This window comes from Bos taurus, chromosome 24 (assembly GCF_002263795.3).
Source record: "Bos taurus isolate L1 Dominette 01449 registration number 42190680 breed Hereford chromosome 24, ARS-UCD2.0, whole genome shotgun sequence".
In the NCBI taxonomy this organism is placed as follows: domain Eukaryota; kingdom Metazoa; phylum Chordata; class Mammalia; order Artiodactyla; family Bovidae; genus Bos; species Bos taurus.
Window position 1 is genome coordinate 23,079,267 of NC_037351.1, and position 16,125 is coordinate 23,095,391.

The 16,125-nt window shown below is 39.3% G+C and overlaps 1 protein-coding gene across 11 annotated transcripts in view; it reads left to right on the plus strand.

The window, feature by feature from the left end:
- NOL4 (nucleolar protein 4) overlaps positions 1–16,125 on the plus strand; it is a 488,956-nt gene that overhangs the window by 230,429 nt on the left and 242,402 nt on the right. Inside the window, exon 1 of one of the 11 annotated variants that reach the window (XM_059880935.1) lies at positions 2,657–2,769. The exons of 9 other annotated variants lie outside the window; for them this stretch is intronic. The gene's annotated coding sequence lies outside the window, so the exon portion shown is untranslated. Of the gene's footprint in view, positions 1–2,656; positions 2,770–16,125 lie in introns of those variants that run through there. One more of the 11 variants, XM_059880936.1, reaches the window with a different exon arrangement.

Consider the following 16,125-nt stretch of genomic DNA (forward strand, 5'->3'; position numbering starts at 1 on the left):
TTGCTCTCCTTGCTGTGAGGTCCAGTGTCTTATCCTCATTCCTCAGAACTGCTTTGGGGATCATCATCAAAACAAGTTTTCAGGAAAATGTTCTCTTCCCTACCCTTCCTATCTCCACTTCCCCTCAGATTAACACCTAACAGATACACTAATTGTTATATTGAAAAGCAGGGGCTCAAAATATAATACAGTGGAGAAAAAATAAACAAATTTCTAGCAGTTGTGATTGTTGGCATTCCTATAACCTGTGTTGGTTATAACTCACACGCAAAATTCAAGTCTCAGTTGTGGCACTTTCGTGTGACCTACTTTAAAACCTTTAAAAAATAATAATAATACTATATTTCAGGGGCAGGGGAGCTGGAAAATACATAACATGATTGATTTCTAGGTAGTTAGTCTTAAAGGAATAGCAGATGGTAAACATTAGCTATTAGAGCAGGAAATTATTTCCTTAACATATTTTTTGAGCTCAGAGATTCTTTAAAAATAAGTAATTCTGGTTGGTTGATTTTGAAAGTAAACCATATGTTGTTTATATGTCTTGGCATTTATCCAATTTCCCTGAAAAAGAGAGTGAAAAATGAAAAAAAAAAAGCCTTTTACTAATTAGATAATAATGAACATCATGAAAACAGGTGTCATAAGTTTTTGAATTATGAGAATGGATCTTCAGAACAAGCTCTGGGAATAGGTTCCTGGGGTGGGGAGGGTCAGTAAATATTCTGCATATATGTATAAGGTGAGTACGTGGGCATCCTGAAGATATAGCCCAAGGCACACATTCAACAAATTTAAATGTTATTTATTACTATGATAGAAATCAAAAACACAAATCAAAGTGAATTTTCAAATGCCCTGTCGATTTGGAGTGGGTTGCCATTGCCTTCTCCCAGATGTGAATTACTAAGTGTAAACATGTGCATTATTTTCGATACTGATGTACTCATTAATAACACAAAATATTTCATACATATTTGAATGACAAGCAAAAAATAAGCCTGATGAGGGAGAGGATACACACACACACACACACATATATGTATATATGCTTATGGCTGATTCGCATTGTTGTAGGGCAGAAACCAAAACCAATACAACATTGTAAAGCAATTATCTTCCAATTAAAAATGAAAAAATAACAAAGAAAAACAACTTCCACACATTTTTTAATCTTCACTCTACGTATGGAAATAGAACCTTTATGTTTTACTAAATGAACTGACTTTTGCAGGGAGGATTCTATCCCTGTAGTACCTGGCCATTGTGGGTGCTCAATAAATGTTCGTGCAATGAATGAATGAATGAATGAGTAGCCAACTGACCAAAAAAGGTAGCCTGATGATTTTCCTAGAAGGCTAATAGGAGACTGGATTAGTCTAATATATAGATGCCCTCCCCTCTAAGTGACAGCCACATCCATTGGACCTGTTTTCTCTCTTTACTGGAAACAGTGGGTGTAGATGATGCCGATTCTATGGCTTCAGTCACAAAGCAGAGTAGTCCCCGCTTCATGTGGGGGAAGGATGGTGCTCAGTCAAAGCTGTTCCTGACATAAAGGATTGAGGAGTGGAGAGGATGATGCGGAAATCCAGGAGTACAAAGGACAGTTTGATGACTCGGGTGATATGCACATTCCTGGCGTTAGTACACTCAACCTTGGAGAGGGAGAAACTTTTCCAGTCCTGTGTCTTTTCTTGCCAACAAAAGAAATGGACAGGCTTGGATGCACTGGGATGTTTCTGGAGGAAAATGAATATGCAAAATAGGATACAATTAGGGCAACTCAAAGGCATTAACAACTATTTAAAATATATAATAATATATATGTTAATTATGTTCCAAAAATATAACTGCTGTGTTTGAAAATAATATAGAAATTCTGCCCTCGTACAGTATGACCTGAGACTAGCTTTCTTCTGCTGTTGCAAAGAACTTAAAATTCCACTGATGATTATTTTTCAAAATGATTAACACTTACTGTGATTATTCTCCGGCTAATATATGTATGCAAAATGTGGCTGCAAGGATTTGCTTATGTTAGCATATCCCCTCCCCCACCCTGAAACCTCAAGGCTCCAGACATGGATGCTAGAGAGAAAATGGTTGTGTGTGTGTGTGCGCGCGCGTGCGTGTGTGTGTGTAACCTTCAAGTTGATACAATGTGGATGATATACAAACAAACAAAAAGAAAGATAAAGCTTTCCACTTGATAATGCCATTCTCAACATATTATCATTTTAGAAAAACTTAGAGGAAGGAGAATGATTTAAATTTAAGAGAGTAGTGTTTTAAATGAGCTATACAGAACATTTAAAATTGGAAATTTAATATAACCGAGAATGGCACTTTTGTTAAAGAATGCTGTAATCTTCCAGGCATGTTCTTAATCAGTGATCTCCCCGTAGCAAAATGCATAGATAATCAACAACCCAGTCTGTCAGCAAACTTGTTGGGGGATTAAATCCTAAAGGAAGGAGCCCATAGCCCTGGAGGAAAACTGAGTGCCGGTTTCCCTGAATCTTTGAAGGCTCATCTCCGTAGTCCCACTGCTAGAATGTGCTCTGTTGTCATAGCAACCCCATCTCCTGCTTCATACAGGAAAGATTAGCTCTTACTGTGCAGAGGAGAGAATTTAGGGGAAGTCAGACTAATCCCTGGGTGCACTTGGAGAGAAAGGTTGGACCTCGCCTGAGGGATGCTCTCTCTGCCATGATAGAATTGGCCTGCCACAGACACTGGTATTTAAGTTGAAGAGCAGAATTCACAGTAAGTTTCAGCTCCTCCAGAGTAGAATATTGATGAATGAGGTTTGTCTCAGTCTTGTTGAAGACCGTCCCATGCAGCAGTAGAATGACAACAGGAGACTCTGATGAGACTGCCAATGTTTTCCTAGTTTTGGTGGTATTTAAAGGGTTGACCACATCAGAAACTTGAGGAAAAATTTTAAGAGACTTTGAAACATCCATCTGAAAGCCTGGGAGCATGTCAAAATTAGATAGGCAAAAATAAATGTATTATATGTTTGGGGCACTTTATTTACCCTGGGTTTTTGTACATTTAAATTTAAAATCTCATAGAAAGAGAAACTCATGAAAAAAAATCTATGTTGAAGCAGGTGTGTTTCTTTAACTCTCAAAGTGATGATAATTCATTTTAGGATTGTAAATGTTCTTTTTCTATTGTGCATACATGTTTTTGAATATCTTTTTAGAAGCATACAACTGGTAAAGTTCTTTTAAGGTAGTTATAAAATTATAAAGAGGTATTCTTGGGTAAGATTAATTTATTTAGCTCTTCTATTTGAGCTGCTGCTTCAACTTCTCAGCATAAAGCATGTGCAGTGTGTAAATCTTTCAGGATTTTCCACTGCTTACCTCAAATGAATTTTGTTCTGGGAGGATATCTATGTGGATTTATTTAGATTTTTTCCCCTTGATTTATATTTGTATATTTTTATGCAGTTATTAAGGATTGCATATATTTTAGCTAAAGTGCTGGGAAAGCTTGTGGATTTGCAGTGTTTGATTTTGATAGCTATTGTGAAGATGTCTAGTCTTTCAAAAAATTACTTCAAAGTATACTTTAATCCACATCCAAAAATTATTTTTTCAAGCATATATAGATTATACATGTATTACTAATATATAAACTGTATGCCTGTCATCAGTGTGTATTGCCCTGAGAGTATATGTGTTTGTATTTAAAGTATTCATGGTGGAAATTGTATCATGCTGCATTCATCCTGTTTTCAGTTGTTTTGATTGTGACCATACATGTATAGTGTGTATTTAGAAACTGAGTTTTGCTTTCTATGGACCAAATTTTAGGCTACTAATGTAATAGCAGACTACAACTACCATCACAGTCTGTGCTAAATATAGCCATTATCATAAAACACCTAATTGGCATTTGATGTGTGTTGCTTTATCAGAATAAAGGAGATTTGGTTGTTTGAAAAAGCAGAGCAGAGATGAGACATATACTCCTTTTCTCTTAAACTTAATACTAGAATAGGAGACATGTCTTAGATTTAAAGGAACAATTATGTTAAAAGGCGGCATAAAATTATTCTCTTCATATGTCAGGGAAAACACACAAAGCCATAAGGGTCGTACTTGGCTTAATAGCATTCAACTTGTAACCATGCAGAAGCCTGGTGCTCTTAAGAAAATGGAGATAAAGCAGAAAGTCAGGAGTCCCGTTCAGTAAATGATTGCAAATTATTCTAACAGTCTTTTCTGTGCTTTCAATCATTAGTTGAAGGTAGGACTCACCAAGAGAAAAAGGAACTCTGCTCTTTCTATGCTTCCCCATCCTTCACCCCCATCCGTGCAGAAAACAAAATGGAGTAATTTATCCCTCTTCATAGACTTTGGGCAAAAGTGAGGAAATCAATGAATGACCTTATGCTAAAAAGTGAGAAGATTCAGGTCTACTATTAATGTGAAGCTCAAAACGAGCAGAACAAAACTGTGAAAGAAGGATGACTAAGAAAAAATGGGCACCATTTACTTAGATAACATAAGTATATATTTGACTAATAATTGAAAGGTCATAAGTCAAGGATTTGGTCCAGTCACTCCCTTAACCAAACTTTTTTGAGAGGTATTCTTAACCAGTGTAAAGGAAAAAGGAAAAAAAGAAGCAAAAAATTGTTATATCACTTAGAAGTTTCCATTTCAAATCTTCTTTGGTGGTGTTGGTGGTTATTATCATGATCATTATATTTAGGAATACCGCCTGATTGAACTGGAGTCAGATGATGTAAGTTGTCACATCCCTGAGGTGGGTTTGGTTTGGGTGCCTAATATGTCAAGGTCTTGCTTGGAGAGGGAATGGGTCACCCTTCAAAGCCTAATTACTCCCTGAAATGCTTTGGTTCAAGAGTTTTGGGAAGAGCAAGTAGCTCCATTCTTGAACAGGTCTCAGAGGTTTGAAATGTCATTTGGAGAGTCCAGAAGTCCATTTGAAGAATAAAACTCTTCAGGACATAAAGGACTTCTGAAAGCTCTAGGGTTTCTAGGTGATCTGGAAGTGATTTGAGCTTTTGCATGGGAAACCAGAGGAAACAATCACACAGGAAAAAGATCACAGTATAAACTTCTGCTGGAGAACTGGACAGACCCACATTGGAGGCATTAATACATGATTTCCTAGTGGTCAGTTACTATGTAAATTGAGAGCTTCTAAAACTTTCCAGTATGGTTGATGATTATTATAGTAAATATTAAAAATAAAAAATCTTCTTCATAATAGGTGATACTATGACATGAACCCATTTTGTATTTGCTTTTAAAAATCAAATTAAGGTTCAGTTTGACTTTTCATATAAGATTTGATTCTATGACACAGGTTTGGGTAAAAGGCCACTCAAGAACTATAATAAAGCAATGATTCCTCTTTTCTTTTTAAAATTTCACAATTTATGCTGATGTAAAAATCTTCTCTTCATATTCTTCAAGTTTTACTGTGCCTCAGGACAAATATATAAGATGCCAAATTTATGTTTTCTTAGGGTTACATGTAAGCAGATGGGTAGCATGGTGCATAGGGAAGTTGGCTGGAGCAGTTGTTGAAATCAGGTTGTAGAAAGACCAGAACATTAGTCTGGGCTTTGTGCTCTTGATAAAATATACTTTTGAGGGCTTTCCTGGTAGCTCAGATGGTAAAGAATCTGCCTTCAGTGCAGGAGACACAGGTTCCATCCCTGGAGAAGGAAGATCCCCTGGAGAAGGAAAAGGAAACCCACTCCAGTATTCTTGACTGGAGAATTCCATGGACAGAGGAGCCTTGCAGGGCTACAGTTCATGGGGTTGTAAAAAATCAGGCACAAGTGAGTGACTAACACTTAAAACTTTTAAGGGATGATGGGGCCAATGAGTATCTGTGAACCAGAGTGAAAAATAGAAGCAGTTTTCTGTAAAGGATGTATCTTACACATGTAGGGAAGGATGCATAGATGGTCTGGGCAATTGTTCAGGGATGTGAATAGGATAGAGAGCCTAGGCTAGCACAGAAGCACTGGGAATTAAGAACAGGGAATAGATGAGAAAGAATTATAGACATGTAGTCTATGGAATTTCATGTGTTAATTTATACAACCAAGGTTTATTTGACCTCTGCCAAGTGACAGGCAACAAGACAGATGGTAGGAATTATAGAGCAAAATGCAAAAGTTCAGGCATTCATCAAAACAGTCTGGTGGGAATGACTGAAAGATAGAAAATCAAAATATCTTGTGGTAAGTGGTGTGATAAAACAAGCAGAGGATAGACTTGCCCCATGACTGGGTAGCGCTGAAGAACCTTCAAACCCCAAACCCATTGGTGCCATTACTAGATATAGAGAAAGATAATAGGAAGAGGGGTTTATGAAGAGAGTGGTGGTGGTAATGAAGGCAGCTATGAGTTAGACTTTGGGTATCTTGTTTGATAAATAAGCCTTAAAAACAATACTATATTTAATTATAGTAGTTACTCATAATGTAGTTTCTTTTAGAAGGTCACATTACTATGTGAAATTTCATAGCATCTTAGCATTTATTTTACTACTCTCTGTATTTTGTTTTCTCTTTAATAGTTGTATATAGCAATTAGAGTATGTGAGAGCTTGACATGTATTTTCCTTTTGAAGAACAGCTTTTTAGTGTGATCAAAAAAGTTTAATTTTGATTACTAGAGTCGGACGATTCTAAAATCTAAATAGGGATATAGTTTTTCACTAGGGAACTTTGTACTCCGTTCTTGGCCTTATATACAATAAGTTCAGTGCAAAGGAAAAAAGTATATATTCAGTTGGGTTTTTAAGAAAACCACTTTTGTAGCTTATACAATTAGCTAGGACAAATATATTTTATATTGTCTTTTTATCCAGGTAACTGGAAGGTTTTTCTATTATTATAGTCCTGAAATGATAATAATTATAATAATTACAATAACAGCCTCAACAATGAACATTTTGGATACTTTAGGTGTATAATTATTGGGGAAATGACAATCCTGCCCCCCAAAAGACCCATCTGCATGCATGTTCTTTTTATCTGAGTCTTTGCAACCCTAGGAACTATAGCCAGCCAGACTTCTCTGTCTGTGGGATTTTTCAGGCAAGAATACTGGAGTCGGTTGCCACTTCCTTCTCCAGTGGATCTTCCCAACCCAGGGATCAAACCTCCATCTCCTTGCATTGGCAGATGGAGTCATTACCACTGAGCCACCTGGGAAGCCCAAAGACCCCTCTATATCTACATAAAAGTAAGAGGGAAAACACAATTGGTTATTGACATAACATTTCATGACATGACATGAAAGTAACTCCAGAGTCTGGGCAGAATTTCACACATATTTATACGGTAAAGTAGAATAAAAAACAATTAAATTCTTTATCTCTTTGAGAGACAAATAGATACATCTATCCCTATCCCCGTTTTGTCTTTGAAAGAAAGATCTGAACTAATTCTGGAGACATGCATTTACAGTTTGAAGGGTCAGAAGTCTCACTCTTACACTGAAAAAATCAAAAGATTGGTCCTCTTATCACACCTATATATTTTGATGAAGATGCCCTAAGGAGACGATGGGGGGAAGCAGTCACATCTCTCCTCAAAGAAAGTATATTCTTTTATCCTGATACCTTTTTGCACACAGTATCTCATTTAATTATTAAAATACTGCCAGACACATATAATTACTGTCATGTCCTGGTTTTATGAATGAGGAGAGTTAAACTTAGAGGTCAAGGAATATTCTTAAAGTTGTATAACGGATAGCAGAGGATTATTCCAGTTCACTCTATCTCACATTCTTATTTCTTAAATGAGACATGGTAGAAACTTGTTTTTGGATGTGCCGTGGAGAGGTAATGATGAAGAAACAATTATTTGTATTATCTTGGCTTGGGTTTCTATATATATAATAAAGCCTTGTGTTATAAGTAAGGGGACTGTTGGACAGAGTCTAATCCAATTATTGTGCATAATAGCTATTTCATTGGATTGTTCTGAGAATCAAAGGAGATAACTAATGTAAAAACACTTGCATCACCTTTCGTGTTTCATAAACCATAGTAGTCACTTAAGGTTGCAACAGTTGTTATTGTTCAGTCACTAAGTCATGTCTGACTCTTGGCAACCCCCTGGACTGCAGCACGCCAGGTTTCCCTGTCCTTCACTGTTTCCCAGTTTGCTCAAACTCATGTCCATTGAGTAAGTGATACTATCTAACCGTATCAAACACTGCCACTTCCATCTCCTCTTGCCCTCAATCTTTCCAGCATCAAGATCTTTTCTAATGAGTCAACTCTTCATATCAGGTGGCCAAAGAATTGGAGCTTCAGCTTCAGCATCATCCTTCCAATGAAAACTCAGGGTTGATTTCCTTTAGGATTGATTGGTTTGAGCTCCTTGCTGTCCCAGGGACTTTCAAGAGTCTTCTCCAGCACCCCAGTTCAAAAGCATAAATTCTTTGATGCTCAGCCTTGTTTATGGTCCAACCCTCAAATCCGTACACGACTACTGGAAAAACTATAGCTTTGACTATCTGGACCTTTGTCATCAAAGTGACGTCTCTGCTTTTTAACATACTGTCTAGGTTTTATTCCAAGTAGTAAGCTTCTTTTAATGTCATGGTGGAATGTCACCATGTACAGTGATTTTGGAGCCCAAGAAAATAAAATCTGTCACTGTTTCCACTTTTCCCCCATCTATTTGCCATGAAGAGATGGGACTAGATGCTGTGATCTTAGTTTTTTGAATGTTGAACTTCAAGCCAGCCTTTTCACACTCCATTTTCACCCTCATCAGTGGCTTTTACATCTTTGGTTTCTGCCATTATAGTGTTCAGTTCAGTTCATTCAGTCACTTAGTCGTGTCCAACTCGTTGCGACCCCATGCACTGCAGCATGCCAGGCCTCCTTGTCCATCATCAACCCTGGGAGTTTCCTCGAACTCATATCCATTGAGTCTGTGATGCCATCCAACCATCTCATCCTCTGTCGTCCCCTTCTCCTCCTGCCCTCAATCTTTCCCAGAATCAGGGTCTTTTCCAGTGAGTCAGCTCTTCATATCAGGTGGCCAAAGTATTGGAGCTTCAGATTCAGCATCAGTCCTTCCAATGAACACTCAAGGGTTTATTTCCTTTGGGGTGGACTGGTTGGACTTCCTTGCAGTCCAAGGGACTCTCAAGAGTCTTCTCCAATGCCACAATTCAAAAGCATCAATTCTTCGACACTCAGCTTTCTTTGTAGTCCAACTCTCACATCTTTACATGACTACTGGAAAAACCATACCTTTTTTTTGGTATGGCAAAAAGTAATGTCTCTGCTTTTTAATATGCGGTCTAGGTTGGTCATAACTTTTCTTCCAAGGAGCAAGCATCTTTTAATTTCATGGCTACAGTGACCATCTGCAGTAATTTTGGAACCGAAAAAGATAAAGTCTGTCACTTTTTCCATTGTTTCCCCATCTATTTGAAATAAAGTGATGCGACTGGATGCCATGATCTTAGTTTTCTGAATGTTGAGCTTTAAGCCAGCTTTTTCACTCTCCTCTTTCACTTTCATCAAAAGGCTCTTTAGTTTTTCTTCACTTTCTGCCTTAAGAGTGGTATTTACATATCTGAGGTTATTGATATTTCTCCTGGCAATCTTGATTCCAGCTTGTGCTTCTTCCAGCCCAGCATTTCTCATGATGTACTCTGCATACAAGTTAAATAAGCAGGGTGACAATATACAGCCTTGACGTACTCCTTTTCCTCTTTGGAACCAGTCTGTTGTTCCATGTCCAGTTCTAACTGTTGCTTCCTGACCTGCATACAGATTTCTCAAGAGGCAGGTCAGGTGGTCCAGTATTCCCATATCTTTAAGAATTCTCCACAGTTTGTTGTGATTCACACAGTCAAAGGCTTTGGCATAGTGAACAAAGCAGAAGTAGATGATTTCTGAAACTCTCTTCTTTTTCGATGATCCAACGGATGTTGACAGTTTGATCTCTGGGTCCTCTGCCTTTTCTAAATCCAGCTTGAATATCTGGAAATTCAAGATTTACATACTGTTGAAGCCTGATTTGGAGAATTTTGAGGATTACTTTGCTATCATGTGAGATGAGTGCAATTGTGCAATAGTTTGAGCATTCTTTGGCATTGCCTTTCTTTGGGAGTGGAATGAAAACTGACCTTTTCCAGTCCTGTGGCCACTGCTGAGTGTTCCAAATTTGCTGGCATATTGAGTGCAGCACTTTTACAGCATCATCTTTTAGGATTTGAAATAGCTCAACTGGATTCTATCACCTCCACTAGCTTTGTTTGTAGTGATGCTTCCTAAGGTCCACTTGACTTCACATTCCAGGATGTCTGGCTACCATTGTGATTATCTGGGTCATGAAGATCTTTTTTGTGTAGTTCTTCTGTGTACTCTTGCCACCTCTTCTTAATATCTTCTGCTTCTGTTAGATCCGTACCATTTCTGTCCTTTATTGAGCCCATCTTTGCATGAAATGTTCCCTTGGTATCTCTAATTTTCTTGAAGAGATCTCTAGTCTTTCCCATTCTGTTGTTTTCCTCTATTTCTTCGCCTTAATCACTGAGGAAGGCTTCTTATCTGTCCTTGCCATTCTTTGGAACTATGCTTTCAAATGGGTATATCTTTCCTTTTCTCCTTCACTTTTCACTTCTCTTCTTTTCACAGCTATTTTTAAGGCGTCCTAGACAGCCATTTTGCTTTTTTGCATTTCTTTTTCGTGGGAATGGTCTTGATCCCTTCTCCTGTATAGTGTCACGAACCTCCATCCATAGGTTTTAGGCACTCTATCAGATCTAATCCCTTGAATTTATTTCTCACTTCCACTGTATAATCATAAGGGATTTGATTTAGGTCATACCTGAATGGTCTAGTGGTTTTCCCTACTTTCTTCAATTTCAGTCTCAATTTGGCAATAAGGAGTTCATGGTCTGAGCCCTAGTTAGTGTCTGGTCTTGTTTCTGCTGACTCCATAGAGCTTCTCCATCTTTGACTGCAAAGAATATAATCAATCTGATTTTGGTATTGACCATCTGGTGACATCCATGTGTAGAGTCTTCTCTTGTGTTGTTGGGAGAGTGTTTGCTATGACTGGTGCGTTCTCTTGGAAAAACTCTATTAGTCTTTGCCCTGCTTCATTCTGTACTCCAAGGCCAAATTTGCTGGTTACTCCAGGTGTTTCTTGACTTCCTACTTTTGCATTCCATTCCCCTATAATGAAAAGGACATCTTCTTTGGGTGTTAGGTCCTCACAGAACTGTTCAACTTCAGCTTCAGCATTACTGGTCAGGGCATAGACTTGGATTACTGTGATTTTTTATGGTTTGCTTTGGAAACGAACAGAGATCATTCTGTTGTTTTTGCAATTGCATCGAAGTATTGCAGTTTGTACTCTTGTTGACTATGACGGCTACTCCATTTCTTCTAAGGGATTCTTGCCCACAGCAGTAGATATAATGGTTACCTGACTTAAATTCACCCTTTCCAGTGTAGTTTGGTTTACCGATTCCTAAGATGTCGATGATCACTGTTGCCATCTCCTGTTTGACTACTTCCAATTTGCCTTGATTCATGGACCTAACATTCCAGGTTCCTATGCAATATTGCTCTTTACAGCATTGGACTTAGCTTCCATCTCCAGTCACATCCACAAGTGGGTATTGTTTTTACTTTGGCTCCGTCCCTTCATTCTTTCTGGAGTTATTTCTCCACTGATCTCCAGTAGTATGTTGGGCACCTACTGACCTGGGGAGTTCATCTTTCAGTGTCCTATCTGTGCCTTTTCATACTGTTCATGGGGTTCTCAAGGCAAGAATACTGAAATGGCTTGCCATTCCCTCCTCCAGTGGACCACATTTTGTCAGAACTCTCCACCATGACCTGTTCATCTTGGGTGACCCTACACAGCATGGCTCATAGTTTCATTGAGTTAGACAAGGCTGTGGTCCATGTGATCAGATTAGTTAATTTTCTGTGACTGTGAATTTCAGTCTGTTTGCCCTCGGAGAAGGGTAATAGCCTTATGGAAGCTTCCTTATAGGAGAGACTGACTGAGGGGAAACTGGGTCTTGTTCTGATGGGCGGGGCCACACTCAGTAAATCTGTAATCCAATTTTCTATTTATGGGTGAAGCTCTGTTCCCTCCCTGTTATTTACCTGGGGCCAAACTATGGTGGAGATAATGCAGATAATGGCAACCTCCTGCAAAAGGTCTCATGCATGTACTGCTACACTCAGTGCCCCCAGTTGTGTGGCAGGCCACCACCAACCCACCACCGACCCACGCCTCTACTGGAGACTCCTGGAAACTCTGGGGAAAGTCTGGGTCAGTGCTTTGTGGGGTCACTGCTCTTTTCTCCTGGGTCCTGGTGCACACAAGTTTCTGTTTGTGCCCTCCAAGAGTCTATTTCCCAGTCCTGTGTAAGTTCTGGCAGCTCTATGGTGGGGTTACTAGTGACCTCCTCCAAGAGGGCTTATGTCATACCCAACTCTGCTGCACCCAGAGCCCCTGCCCCTGCGGCAGACCACTGCCAACCCGTACCTCCACAGGAGACACTCAAACACAGTCTGTCTCAGTCTCTGTGGGGTCTCTGTGTCCTGGTGCACACAAGGCTTGTTTGAGCCCTCTGAGCATCTCTGACAGGACTGGGGTTTGATTCTAAACGCAAACTTGCCCCTCCTACCACCTTGCTGGCTTCTCTGACCTTGGACCTGGGGTATCTCCTCACGTCCTTTTAGTGTTATCTGCATATCTGAGGTTATGGATATTGCTCCTGGCGAATTTGATTCCAGCTTGTGCTTCATCCAGCCTATGATTCACATAATGGGCTCTGCATAGAAGTTAAATAAGCAAGGTGACAGCAGAGTCTTGACATCTTTCCCAATTTGGAACCAGTCCATTGTTCCATGTCCAGTTCTAGCTGTTGCTTCTTTCCCTGCATGCAGATTTCTCAGCAGACAAGTAAGGTTGTCTGGTATTCCCATCTCTTGAAGAATTGTCCACAGTTTGTTTTGATCCACACGTGCTCTAAGTTGCTTTAGTCATGTCCGACTCTATTAGATCTTGTGAACTGTAGCCCTCCAGGCTCCTTTGTGCATGGGATTTTCCAGGCAAGAATACTGCAGTATGTTGCCATTCCCTTCTCCAGGGGATCTTCCTGACCCAGGGATTGAACCCATGTCTCTTACGTTCCTGCCTTGGGAATCAGGTTCTTTACCACTGATGCCACCACACAGTCAAAGGTTTAACATAGTCAATGAAGCAGAAGAAAATGTTTTTCTGGATTTTCCTTGCCTTTTCTATGGTCCAGCAGATGTTGCCAATTTGCTCTCTGGTTTCTCTGCCTTTTCTAAACCCAGCTTGTACATATGGAAGTTCTCCGTTCATGTACTGTTGGAGCCTAGCTTGAAGGATTTTGAGCATTACCTTGCTATCATGTGAATTGAGTTCAAGTACAGAAACTTCCAGGAAAAGGCAAATGGTGAAGACAATTGGAGGGTGTTTTTGGTGAAACTAATTTATTAAATCATTACATGAAATAAGTTGTTAATTGACTTAAATTGTCTAATATTTTGATAAGTGAAGTTTTAATAGATTACTATCATGAGAGTCAGAAGATTATTCATCCATCCATTCATTGATTCCTTCATTCAGCAAACATTTAAAACCCTTACACTCTGTGTCTCTCTGCCTGGGCATACTGCAGGAAATGAAGATAACCCAGGCTGCCTCTCCCCTCGGAGATGATACTTTCCTTGATAGAGATCAGACTGTGGCTAGATGCTCTGCAACATGAACTGATTTAATCGTATGAATTGTCCTATAATGTAAATACTATACCTGCCCCGTGAGAAAACTAAGGCTCGGAGAAATTATATCCAAACCACCCAACTTATAAATGACAGACCTATTTTGAATTTATGCTTTTCTTACTGCAAAACCCATTTATTTTTAGTATTTACTTGTTTTAGTTTGTTTAAAAATTAACATAAAATAAGGCTAAGGTTCTTTTGCATTATTCTCTCATAGCATTTGTCATGCAGGGTTTTGTTTTATTTTTTTCTGATTTTATTTATTTTTAATTGGAGGATGTTAGCTTTACTGTGTTGCATAGGGTTCTGCCATACAACTCTAATCAGACATAAATGTGGGTATATGTATCTCCTCCCTCTTGAACCTCCTTCCCACTACCCCACCCCCATCTCAACCTTCTAGGTCATCACTGAGCAACATGCTTGGCTCCCTTCATTATATAGCAATTTCCCACTACTTATTTCACATATGTTAGTGAATGTAGTCAATGATACTCTCTCAATGATTGTATATTAGGGCATATATTCAGTTCAGTCACTCAGTCATGTCTGACTCTTTGCAACCCCATGGACTGCAGCACACCAGGCTTCCCTGTCCATCACCAACTTCCAGAGTTTACCCAAACTCTGGGTAAACAATATATAACCTCGACGTACTCCTTTCCCTATTTGGAACCAGTCTGTTGTTCCATGTCCAGTTCTAACTGTTGCTTCTTGACCTGCATACAGATTTCTCAGGAGGCAGGTCAGGTGGTCCAGTATTCCCATCTCTAAGAATTTTCCACAGTTTGTTGTGACCCACACAGTCAAAGCTTTTGGCATAGTCAATAAAGCAGTTCAGTTCAGTTCAGTCACTCAGTCGTGTCCGACTCTTTGCGACTCCATGAACCACAGCATGCCAGGCCTCCTTGTCCATCACCAGCTCCCAGAGTTTACCCAAACTTATGTCCATTGAGTCAGTGATGCCATCCAACCATCTCATCCTCTGTCATCCCTTCTCCTCCTGCCCTCAATCTTTCCATTGATCATCAGGGTCTTTTCAAATGAGTCAGCTCTTTGCATCAGGTGGCCAAAGTATTGGAGTTTCAGCTTCAACATCACTCCTTCCAGTGAACACCCAGGACTGATCTCATTTAGGATGGACTGGTTGGATCTTCCTGCTATCCCAGGGACTCTCAAGAGTCTTCTCCAACACCACAGTTCAAAAGAATCAATTCTTCTGTGCTCAAGTAGATGTTTTTCTGGAACTCTCTTTTTTGCTGATCCAGAAGATATTGGCAATTTGATCTCTGGTTCCTCTGCCTTTTCTAAATCCAACTTGAAGATCTGGAAGCTCATAGTTCACGTACTGTTGAAGCCTGGCTTGGAGAATTTTGATCATTACTTTGCTAGTGTGTGAGATGAGTGCAATTGTGTTGTAGTTTGAACATTCTTTTGCATTGCCTTTCTTTAGGATGAATGAAAACTGACCTTTTCCAGTCCTGTGGCCACTACTGAGGTTTCCAAATTTGCTGGCATATTGAGTGCAGCACTTTTACAGCATCATCTTTTAGAATTTGAAACACGAAAGGCAAAGGAGAAAAGGAGATATACCCATTTGAATGTAGAGGTCCAAAGAATAGCAAGGAGAGATAAGAAAGGCTTCCTCAGTGATCAGTGCAAAGAAATAGAGGAAAATAACAGAATGGGAAAGACTAGAGATCTCTTCAAGAAAATTAGAGATATCAAGGGAACATTTCATGCAAAGATGGGCACAATAAAGGACAGAAATATTATGGACCTAACAGAAGCAGAAGATATTAATATGTGGCAAGAATACACAGAAGGACTATACAAAAAAGATCTTCCTGACCCAGATAATCATGATGGTATGATCACGCACCTAGAGCCAGACATCCTGGAATGTGAAGTCAAGTGAGCCTTAGGAAGCGTCACTGTGAACAAAGCTGGTGGACGTGATAGAATTCCAGTTGAGCTATTTCAAATCCTAAAAGATGCTGTGAAAGTGCTGCACTCAAAATGCTCACAATAATTAGTATATGGAATCTAGAAAATGGTACAAATGAACCCTTTTGCAGGGAGAGAATAAAGGCACAGATGTAGAAAACGAACCTGTGGATCTAGATGGGGAAGAAGAGAGTCAGGAGAATTGAGGAAACCCATATTCTTAACTACAATATTATTCTACCTATTGTCCAAGTATAAGAAATGCTGTGATGCAGGTTAGTACAGGGGCTAACAGAAGGAGTAAGTGGCAACAAGTTGGAGGTGGTCATCTTGGAAGGCCTTAGTAGATACACT